This window comes from Nicotiana tabacum, chromosome 13 (assembly GCF_000715075.1).
Source record: "Nicotiana tabacum cultivar K326 chromosome 13, ASM71507v2, whole genome shotgun sequence".
Taxonomy (NCBI): domain Eukaryota; kingdom Viridiplantae; phylum Streptophyta; class Magnoliopsida; order Solanales; family Solanaceae; genus Nicotiana; species Nicotiana tabacum.
The window spans coordinates 70,844,094-70,855,177 of NC_134092.1; positions in this window are offsets into that span (position 1 = coordinate 70,844,094).

Genomic DNA, 11,084 nt, shown 5'->3' on the forward strand with positions numbered 1-11,084 from the left:
TCAATAAAAGCATCCACATCATGAGATTGGACAGTCAATATACTTGTTACAACATCTTGAGAAGCCTCTGAACTCTGGCGACCCTTCATAGCATAGAAACGGATGGGTCCTCCCGAACTCTATGTACCACCCCTAGTTGCACGACGCCCTATGGGTGCTGGGGTGCTTCGAGCAAAATGAGGTGCTGCGGATGAAGTAGCTGCAGAACTGGCGAGTGGTGCTGCGCCCTTGCCCATGCTCTGGTGAGACGAAAGGCAATCCCTCTGAATGTGACCCCTCATACCACACCCGTAGCATATGGGCTGGTCCATGAAGTAGGCCCCAAAGTGCATCTTCTCGCACCTACGGCATGGGGGCCTCCGCTGCAGCTAAAATATCCCACTAGATTGACCATGCTGGTCTGTTCCCATGTTACCCTAACTAAGCCTAAAGCGGTTCCCCTGCTGCTGACTGGGCCCCGATGGCTGCGCATTGACTATATACTGCACAAAAGACTGGGATGGCCTTGATGACCCTCTCGTAATTGCTGGCCTACCACCACCACCACCACCACCAGAAGAACCACGAAAGTTGCCCGCGGACCGTCCCTTGGTGCTGCTCTCGTGCTCCATTCTCTTCTTCAATTTGCGGGTCTCTGTGGCTTGAGAAAATGCCATCATCCTACCATAGTTCATATCAAAATTCGATGCAGCTGTAGAGGCCTCATTAATAACAAAGGGGCTAAGGCCCTGAACAAACCGGCACACTCTAGCCTCCATAGTGGGCAACATGTAGATGGCATATTTGGACAGGCACGCGAATCTCATATGATACTCCCACATACTCATGTTACCTTACTTCAGGCTCTCAAACTTAGCGGCATGGGCTGCCTTAGTCTCGGCAGGAAAGAAATGATCAATGAAAGCATCGGCAAACTCACTCCACCTCGACGGAGGGCTTCCCTCCTCACGGGAGTCCTCCCACAATTAAAACCAAGAATAGGCCACCCCTTTCAGGCGGTAGGAGGCCAACTCCACTCCCCCCGTCTGAGTAGCACGCATAACTCGGAGGGTCTTGTGCATCTCGACAATAAAGTCCTAGGGTCCTCCTCAGGATTAGTATCTGTGAACACTAGAGGATCCCAATAGTCCCAACCGGAATAATAAGCGACGGATCTCCAACCACCTTCTTCAACATGGATACATGAAACACCGGGTTCTCTAAAGACATCTTTGAAGGTAGTTCTAGCCTGTTAGCCGCCTGGCCAATCCTCCGAATGAATTTGTATGGTCCGACATACCTCGAACTCAATTTTCCTTTCTTACCAAACTGCATTATACCCTTCATAGGGGAAACCTTCAAGAATACCCAATCATCTTCTTTGAACGCCAAATACCTACGGCGTATATCCAAATAGGACTTCTAACGACTCTTGGCAGTTTTCAACCGTTCTGTAATGATCTTAACCTTCTCTATAGCCTGATGCACGAGATCTGGTGCTATCAACTCCGCTTCCCCAATCTCGAACCACCCAATGGGAGATCTATATCTCCTACCATATAGAGCCTCGAACGGTGCCATCTGAATGATAGCATGATATGAGCGGCAAATAATCTCCTACGATTATTGTAGTAGCAGATCTCCTACTATTATTGTAGGCAAATTCTATGAGCGGCAAATGATCATCCCAGCTACCTTCGAAGTCGAGAACACTAGCACGCGACATATCCTCGAGCATCTGAACAGTCCGTTCTGCTTGCACGTCGGTCTGTGGATGGAAAGTTGTACTAAAATATATCTGAGAACCCAAACCTTGCTATAATTTCTTCCAAAAATTAGCCGTGAACTGTGCCCATAGATCTGAGATAATAGAAACTGGAGTGAAATGCAACCTGACTATTGCTGTGATATACAACTGGGCATAATGTTCTGTTGTGTCGGTATCCTTAACAGGTACAAAGTGTGCTGATTTCGTGAGTCGATCCACAATCACCCAAATCGAGTCAAACTTGCGAGGAGTGCGAGGTAGTCCTACCACAAAGTCCATATTGATCATCTCCCATTTCCACAATGGAATTTTTATATTTTGTACGAACCCACCGGGCCTTTGGTGTTCGGCCTTCACTTGCTGACAATTTGGACATCTTGCCACAAAGTTCGCTACATTCCTCTTCATATCATTCCACCATTAGACTTCCTTAAGATCATGATACATCATTGTAGAGCTCGGGTGCACGAAATACCTAGAAGTGTGAGCCTCAGTCATAATTCTTTCCCGAAGACCATCCACATTTGGAACACATAATCTCCCTTCGTACCTTAGTTTTCCATCATCCATGCCAAGAGAAAAGGCCATGGTCTTATGTTTATGAATCCCCTCCTTCAATTGTACCAACAATGGGTCGGTGTATTGCTTCTCCTTGACTTCCACAACAAGCGATGATTCAGTCCTATTTTGCACAATCACTCCTCCTTCACTAGAATCCGCAAGACGAAGTCCCAAACTAGCCACCCGATGAACCTCTTTGGCTAATGACCTTTAATATGCCTCCAAGTGAGCCAAACTGCCTAGCGATTTCTGGCTTAGAGCATCTTCTACAACATTAGCCTTCCCCGGATGATATAGAATATCGATGTGGTAATACTTGAGTAACTCAAGCCATCTTCTCTGCCTCATATTCAATTCCTTCTATTTGAAAATATATACAAGACACTTACTGTCCGTGAATATATCCACATGAAACCTATACAGATAATGACACCAAATCTTCAATGCAAATACCACCGCCGCAAGCTCTAAGTCATGCGTTGGATAGATCTTTTCATGATTCTTGAGTTGCCTAGAAGCATAAGTTATCACCTTGCCATGTTGCATTAATACACACCCAAGTTTGATCCTTGAAGCATCGCAATATACCACAAACCCATTTGTACCCTCTGGCAGGGTCAACACCGGTCCCGAAGTAAATCTTGACTTCAACTCTTGGAAGATTCTTTCACAACCATCTGACCATTGGAACTTAACTTTCTTCTGCGTCAGTTTAGTCAACGGAGAGGCAAGAGTAGAGAACCCCTCCCCAAACTTCCTGTAATATCCTACTAAGTCCAAAAAACTACGAATCTTTGTTGGGGTAGTAGGTCTAGGCCAATTCTTCACAGCTGCAATATTTTGAGGATCAACCTCAATTCCTTTTCTAGAGATGACATGACCCAATAATGAGACAGATTCAAGCCAAACGTCACATTTTGAAAACTTTGCATACAACTTGTGCTGATATAGAGTCTATAGAACTGCCCTGAGTTGACCGGCATGGTACTCTTGACTTCGCGAATATACAAGGATATCGTCAATAAACACTATCACGAAGGAGTCAAGAAAAGGTTTGAAAACTCGATTCATAAGATCCATGAAAGTTGCGTGGGCATTTTATAGCCCTAAAGACATTACTAGGAACTAAAATTGCCCATACCGGGTCGTGAAAGCTATTTTTGGAATATCCTGCTCCCTGATCTTTAATTGGTGATACCTGATCTTAAATCGATTTTGCAGAAGTACTTAGCATATTGTAATTTAACAAACAAGTCATCTGTTCTTAGCAGTGGATACTTATTTTTGATTGTAACCTTGTTGAGCTGCCAATAGTCAATACACATTCTTAGCGACCTATTCTTCTTTCTTACAAATAGAACCGGTGCGCCCCAAGGCAGCGCACTCAGCCACATGAAACCTTTCTCTAACAAATCATTCAATTGTTCCTTTAGCTCCTTCAATTTTGCCGATGCCATTCTGTAGGGTTGAATAGATATAGCTACGTTCCTGGCATCACATCGATCCCAAAATCAATCTCTTTGTCTGGTGGGATCCCAGGGAGTGCATCCGAAAAGACCTCCGAAAATTCATTCACAACCGGCACAGACTCAAGTGTAGGTGCCCCGGACAAAATGCTAAATACACCCCTTGTTAATTATCTTCGTGGCCTTAAGGTAAGAAATAAACCTACCCTTCAACACCACATCATCCCCCTTCCATTCAATCACTGACTCATTGGAAATTCAAACCTAACAGTTCTAGTTCGACAATCAAGCTTAGCGAAATATGAATAAAGCCAATCCATCCCCATTATTACATAAAAATCAACAATCCCCAATTCAATGAGATCGGCCATGGTTTCCCGACCACGTACCATGACAACACAATCCCTATAAACTCGCGTGGCCACAATAGACTCACAACCTAGAGTAGATACAATGAACGGCTCATGGAGTTGTTTCGGCTCTATCCTAAATTCCATAGCAACATAGGGAGTGACATAGGACAAAATGGAACCAGGATCAATAAGAGCATACACATCATCAGATTGGACAGTAAATATACCTTTGACAACATCTGGAGAAGCCTCTGAACTTTGGTGACCCTTTATAGTATCGAAACGGTTGGGTCCTCCTGAACTCTCTATACCACCCCTAGCTGCACCCCGCCCTGCGGGTGCTGGGGTGCCTCCAGCTGGAGGAGGTGCTACGGATATAGTAGTTGCAAAACTGGCCGGTTGTGATGCACCCCTGCCCATGCTCTGGTGAGACGAACGGCAATCCCTCTGAATGTGACCCCTCATAGCACACCCATAGCATATGGGCTGGTCTATGAAGCAGGCCCCAAAGTGTATCTTCCAGCACCTAGGGCATGGGGGCCTCTGCTGCTGCTGAAATATCCCACCAGACCAACCCTGCTGGTAGGTTCCCATGTTGCCCTGATCGGGACTAAAGCGGCTCCCCTACTGCTGACTAGGCCCTGATGGCTGCACACTGACTGAAGACTACGCAAAAGACTAGGATGGACCTGATGACCCTCCCCTGAATGCTGACCTACCACCACCACTAGAAGAACCACCAAAGTTATCCGCAGACCGGGCCTTGCTGCTGCTCTCACACTCCATTGTATTCTTCAATTTGCCAGTCTTTGTGGCTTGAGAAATTGCCACCATCTTACCATAGTTCATATCAGAATTCAAGGCAGTTGTTGCGGCCTTATTGATAACCTAGGGGCTAAGGCCCTACATAAACCGACGCACTCTAGCCTCCATAGTGGGCAACATGTAGATGGCATATTTGGACAGGTGCGCGATTCTCATATGGTCCTCCCACACACTCATACTTCCTTTCTTCAGGCTCTCAAACTCAGCAGCATGGGCTGCCTTAGTCTCGGTAGGCAAGAAATGATCAATGAAAGCATCGGTAAGCTCACACCACCTCGCCGGAGGGCTTCCCTCCTCACGGGAGTTCTTCCACATTTCAAACCAAGAATAGGCCACCCCTTTCAGGCGGTAGTAGGCCAACTCCACTCCCTCCATCTCAGTAGCACGCATAACTCAGAGGGTCTTGTGCATCTCGTTAATAAACTCCTGGGAGTCCTCTTCAGGATCAGTACCTGTGAAAACTAGTGGATCCAACTGGAGAAACCTGTTCACCCTGGAACTAGCGGAATCCCCTGGATGACTAGAAGAAGTGGGTGCAAACTTTGATCTCTGGGCCTGAGAAGCCACCATCTGAGCTAACATCTGTATGGCTCCTCTAAGATCAGCATTAGATACACCGAGACCGGAAAATGGGGCTAGAGGTGGACCTGGAATATCAGTTGGACGGATCGTTGCACCCCAGTAGGTATAGGGATAGGTGCAGTCTGATCAGGTGTAGTAGAATCAGGCAGTATGGTAGTCGGGGGAATATTCTCACCCCTCGGGTGCTCACCCGCATCATCAAGTAAAGGATCAACTGTCACTCTTAGGGTAACATTGGCTCCTTGACCAGTTCTGATACCAAGTGTATCACGCCGCGACCATGGGGAGCGCGACCGGCGCTCAACCGAGATACCCTGGCCGAGCAAGCCTGTACAATACCTTTTACCCAACTCGCCCATGAATAAAGAGAAAATGCATTTATATCATTAATAAAACATTAAGTGGTCATGTGAATAACACCAGTTCATTTCTATTAGTTACGTCATTAACAAGGCCCTGGCTAAACCTCAAACACTATATACAAAGGAAAGAGATACAGGACCCCGGATGAAGTGGGGCTCACTAAGTCAGCTGAGGAGAGGGTGTGTTGCTATCACTGATCAATACAACCTGCTATGGAACCACCTGCATCAATTAAAGATACAACGCTCCCGGTAAAAGGGACATTAGTACATATGGAATAGTACTAGTATGTAAAACTAAACACCCTCTCAATAGAACGAGTAACAACAAATAGAGAAGGAAATAGGAAATCAGTAAGAGAATCAAATAGTATCCAGGTGTCAAGTTAGGGGAAAGGCAAATTTTAAGTAAGTTCCAATCTTTTTAAGTTGGAAGATCTTTAGCACCGATACACCACCGTGTTTTAGCATGAAGTTCGATCTCAGCCCGACCGGCTAAGTTGTCTCACCTCGAGACATGCACTCACAATACCACCATGTACGTGGCATGGCGTCCGATCTCAGCCCGATCCGCTAAGCCATCTCGCCACAATGCCTTATGGGTCGACATCATATCACATTTTGCTAGCAATAATCTCATCCCATATAAGGGGAAACAACTCAACACATTAATCTCATCCCATATAGGGGAAATAATCTCACCACATTAACACGGGGATTTACCCCTCAATCACTCCTACACCGGCACGTGTAGTTTCGGGATTAGGTTATTTCGACCTACCCTTCCTCGGTGTCTAATCGATACTCCCAAACCATTTATTATGAAAACGATTTACCACTTATTTCGTAATCTTTTGCATATCATTCATTTCATTGGCACCAATGGCCATGACACAATATCATCCTTGGCACGTTGGCCGCACATCATATTTCATGTTCTCTTCTTTCACTTTCAAATATCATCATGGATAATCAACAACAAGGCCTTTCAAATTAAGACTTTAAATACATATTTGAGAAGTTTATTGTCTTAGGCACATGTGATTTCTTACACAATTTGACATAATAGCTTTCATTAGAATCACGTTTTTAAATCATAACATAATAACACACAGCCCACACTTGAACCACATTCTCAAACAGTAACTCAACATAATGAGAATATTTGGAATACCTATTGAACGCATATGTATTTTGACACAAGGCTTATTTGGAATAATCAGTTTATAATGAGCATCGTGGGACATACAAGGCCATTATGGGGTTCAATTCTAAAAGAGGGGTTTAGCCAACATGCCTCTCTTTGAGTTTTCCTTAATTCGCTACACAGTTTCGGAATCCTAGCAACTTTGATCTATATAGAGGCACAACAACATTGAACACGAATTTGGAAGGAATTCATGATTCTAGCTCATTTGAGCATTTTATCAAACACTAGGTGGTCATTATGATCCCAAGGTCCTCCTATGGTGGATTCCTCTATTTCACTACCCAAAATCTACCCAATTGAGCTCAACAATCTCCCCACAACCCTAGAAAGTACATGTATGCATAATGAACAAGTACCACACCCAAGAATTGCTTAGCTTATTACCTATTTTCAGTCAAATCTCGAAATTAAAGGCTAGGGCTAGAACCTTACCTTTTGGTTGAAGACCATGTGAGTTACCCTAGAGAATCTTTCAAGGCTTGAGCAAAGATTGATGAACAAGTGACTTAGAAATTCCTTTTCTCACTCTATACCACCTACCTCTCTCTATAATATAAGTTTGAACCTTCTAAAATGATCCCTAAGACTGCTTTATAAGAACTGGGTTGGGTTCAAAAATTAGAAAAATAAAGCCCCGATACAGATCTGCGATCGCATGTGCGGCTACATAACGCTTCTACAGTCTACAAAATGGACCGCATATTGGCCCTCCGGAACTGGGCACTTTTGCCTCACTCTGCGACCGGTCTGCAGTTCGTAGACCTATTCTACGATCGCATAATGCGCCACAGAACTTCCCTCTAGAAATTTTTGTGCTGAGTCTGTGATGGGTTATGCGGCCCGCAAAATGATTATGCGGCAGCATAATGTATCGTAAGTTCAACTCAATTTGGGTTATGAACCGCAGTTGAAGAATCGCAATATACTACAAACCCATTCGTACCCTCTGGTATGGTCAACACCGGTGCCGTAGTCAGTCTTGACTTCAACTCTTGGAAGCTTCTTTCACAATCATCTGACCATTGGAACTTAACTGCCTTCTCCATGAATTTAGTCAACGGAGAAGGAAGAGTAGAGAACCCCTCCACAAACTTTATGTAATATCCTGATAAGCCCAAGAAACTGCAAATCTCTGTTGGGGTAGTAGGTCTAGGCCAATTCTTCATAGCTGTAATCTTCTGAAGATCAACCTCAATTCCTTTTTTGGAGATGACATGACCCAAGAATGTGATAGATTCAAGCGAAAATTCACATTTCAAAAAATTCGCATACAACTTGTGCTGATATAGAGTCTCTAGAACTGCCCTGAGATGACCGGCATTGTCCTCTTGATTTCGTGAATATACAAGGATATCATCAATAAACACTTTCATGAAGGAGTTAAGAAAAGGCGTGAATACTCGGTTCATAAGATCCATGAAAGCTGTGGGGGCATTTGAAAGACCAAAAGACATTACCAGGAACTCAAAGTGCCCATACCGGGTCCTGAAAGTTATTTTCGGAATATCCTGCTCCCTGATCTTCAATTGGGGATGCCCGGATCTTAAATTTATCTTGGAGAAGGACTTAGCACTCTGCAATTGATCAAACAAGTCATCTATCCTTGGAAGTGGGTACTTATTATTTATTGTAACCTTTGAGCTGCCGATAGTCAATACACATTCTTAGCGACCCATCCTTCTTTCTTACAAATAGAACCGGTGTGCCCCAAGGTGACACACTCGGCCGAATGAAACCTTTCTCTAACAAATCCTTCAATTGTTCCTTCAGCTCCTTCAATTCTGCCGGTGCCATTTTGTAGGGTGGAATCGATATAGGTTGCATGCCTGGAATCACATCAATCCCTAAATCAATCTCCATATCTGGTGGGATCCCAGTGAGCTCATCCGGAAAGACCTCCGAAAATTCACTCACAACTGGCACGGACTCAAGTGTAGGTGCCTCAACATCGGTGTTCGTAAACCAGACCAAATGGTAAATACACCCCTTGTTTTTCTTCGTGTACCTTAAGGTAAGAAATAAACCTACCCTTCGCCACCACATCATCCCCCTTCCATTCAATCACTCACTCATTTGAAATTTAAACCTAACGGTTCTGGTTCGACAATCAAGCCTAGTGAAATATAAGTAAATCTAATCCATCCCCATTATTACATCAAAATCAACCATCCCCAATTCAATGAGATCGGCCATGGTGTCCCCACCGCGCACCGTGATAACAAAATCCCTATAAACTCGTACGGCCACAATAGACTCACCAACCGGAGTAGATACAGAGAATGGCTCATGGAGTTATTCCGGTTCTATCCCAAATTCCATAGCAACATAAGGAGTGACATTGGACAAAGTGAAACCGGGATCAATAAGAGCATACACATCATGAGATTGGACAGTCAATATACCTGTGACAACATCCGGAGAAGCCTCTGAACTCTTACGACCCTTAATAGTATAGAAACAGCTGGGTCCGGCCGAACTTTGTGTACCACCCCTAGCTACACTACGCCCTGCGGGTGCTGAGGTGCCTCGATCTGGAGGAGGTGTTACGGATGTAATAGCTGTAGAACTGGTCGATTTTGCTGCACCCCTCCCCATGCTCTGGTGAGACGAACGGCGATCCCTCTGAATGTGACCCACCATACCACACCCGTAGCATATGGGCTGGTCCATGAAGCAGGCCTCAAAGTGCATCTTCCCGCACCTTGGGCATGGCGTCCTCCGTTGCTGCTAAAATCTCCCACCAGACCGACCCTGCTGGTAGGGTCCCCTATTGCGCTGGCCGGGCCTAAAGCGGCTCCCCTAGTGCTGACTGGGCCCCGATGGCTGCTCACTGACTGAAGAGTGCGCAAAATACTAGGATGGACTTGATGACCCTCCCCTGAATGCTGACCTACCACCACCACCACCGGAAGAACTACCAAAGTTGCCCGCGGACTGGGCCTTGCTACTGCTCTTATGCTCCATTCTATTCTACAATTTGCAGGTCTCTGTGGCTTGAGCAAATGCCACCATATTACCATAGTTCGTATCAGAATTCATGGCAGTTGTAGTGGCCTCATTGATAACCAAGGGGCTAAGGCCCTGCACAAACCGGCGCACTCTAGCCTTCATAGTGGGCAACATGTAGATGGAATATTTGTATAGGCGTTCCAATCTCATATGATACTCTCACACACTTATTCTACCTTACTTCAGGCTCTCAAACTCAGCAGCACGGGCTGCCTTAGTCTCGGCATGCAAGAAACTATCAATGAAAGCATCGGCAAACTCACTCCATATCGCCGGAGGGCTTCCCTCATCACGGGAGTCCTCCCACATTTCAAACCAAGAATAGGACAACCCTTTTAGGCGGTAGGAGGCCAACTCCACTCCCTACGTCTCAGTAGCATGCATAACTCGGAGGGTCTTGTGGACATCGTCAATAAAGTCCGGGGGTCCTCATCAAGATAAGTACCTGTGAACACTGGAGGATCCAACTTGAGAAACCTGTGTACCCTGGTACAAATATAAGAAACATCAAAACATGAATCTTAGCAATCTATTCGAGGTATATCATAGCCTAAGCACTACCCCGAGCAAGCAAAATACCCTGGTGCACGCACATGAGCTCAACCCTTTAAATGTGCGCCACCCATAACATGTATCTATCATAAATACCTCAGACAACTAATGCCTAAACCAGTTTTTGGTAAGATACTTACCTGAAGCAAGCCAAAACAATACTCTAGAAATGCCATCCCGCGCGAATCGACCACCGAACGGCTCGAATCTAGCCAAAAGCAACCCAAAAACATCAAATAATGCCATAAGAATCAAACTCAAAGTCAACCAGAGAGTCAACCCGAGCTCGCACCTCGGATCCAATCAAAAACCAAAAATTCCGACAACCTATTCGAATACGAGTCCAACCATACTAGTTTCATCCAAATCTGATTCTGAATCGATTTTCAAAAGCTAGTTATTTATTTTTGAAATGTT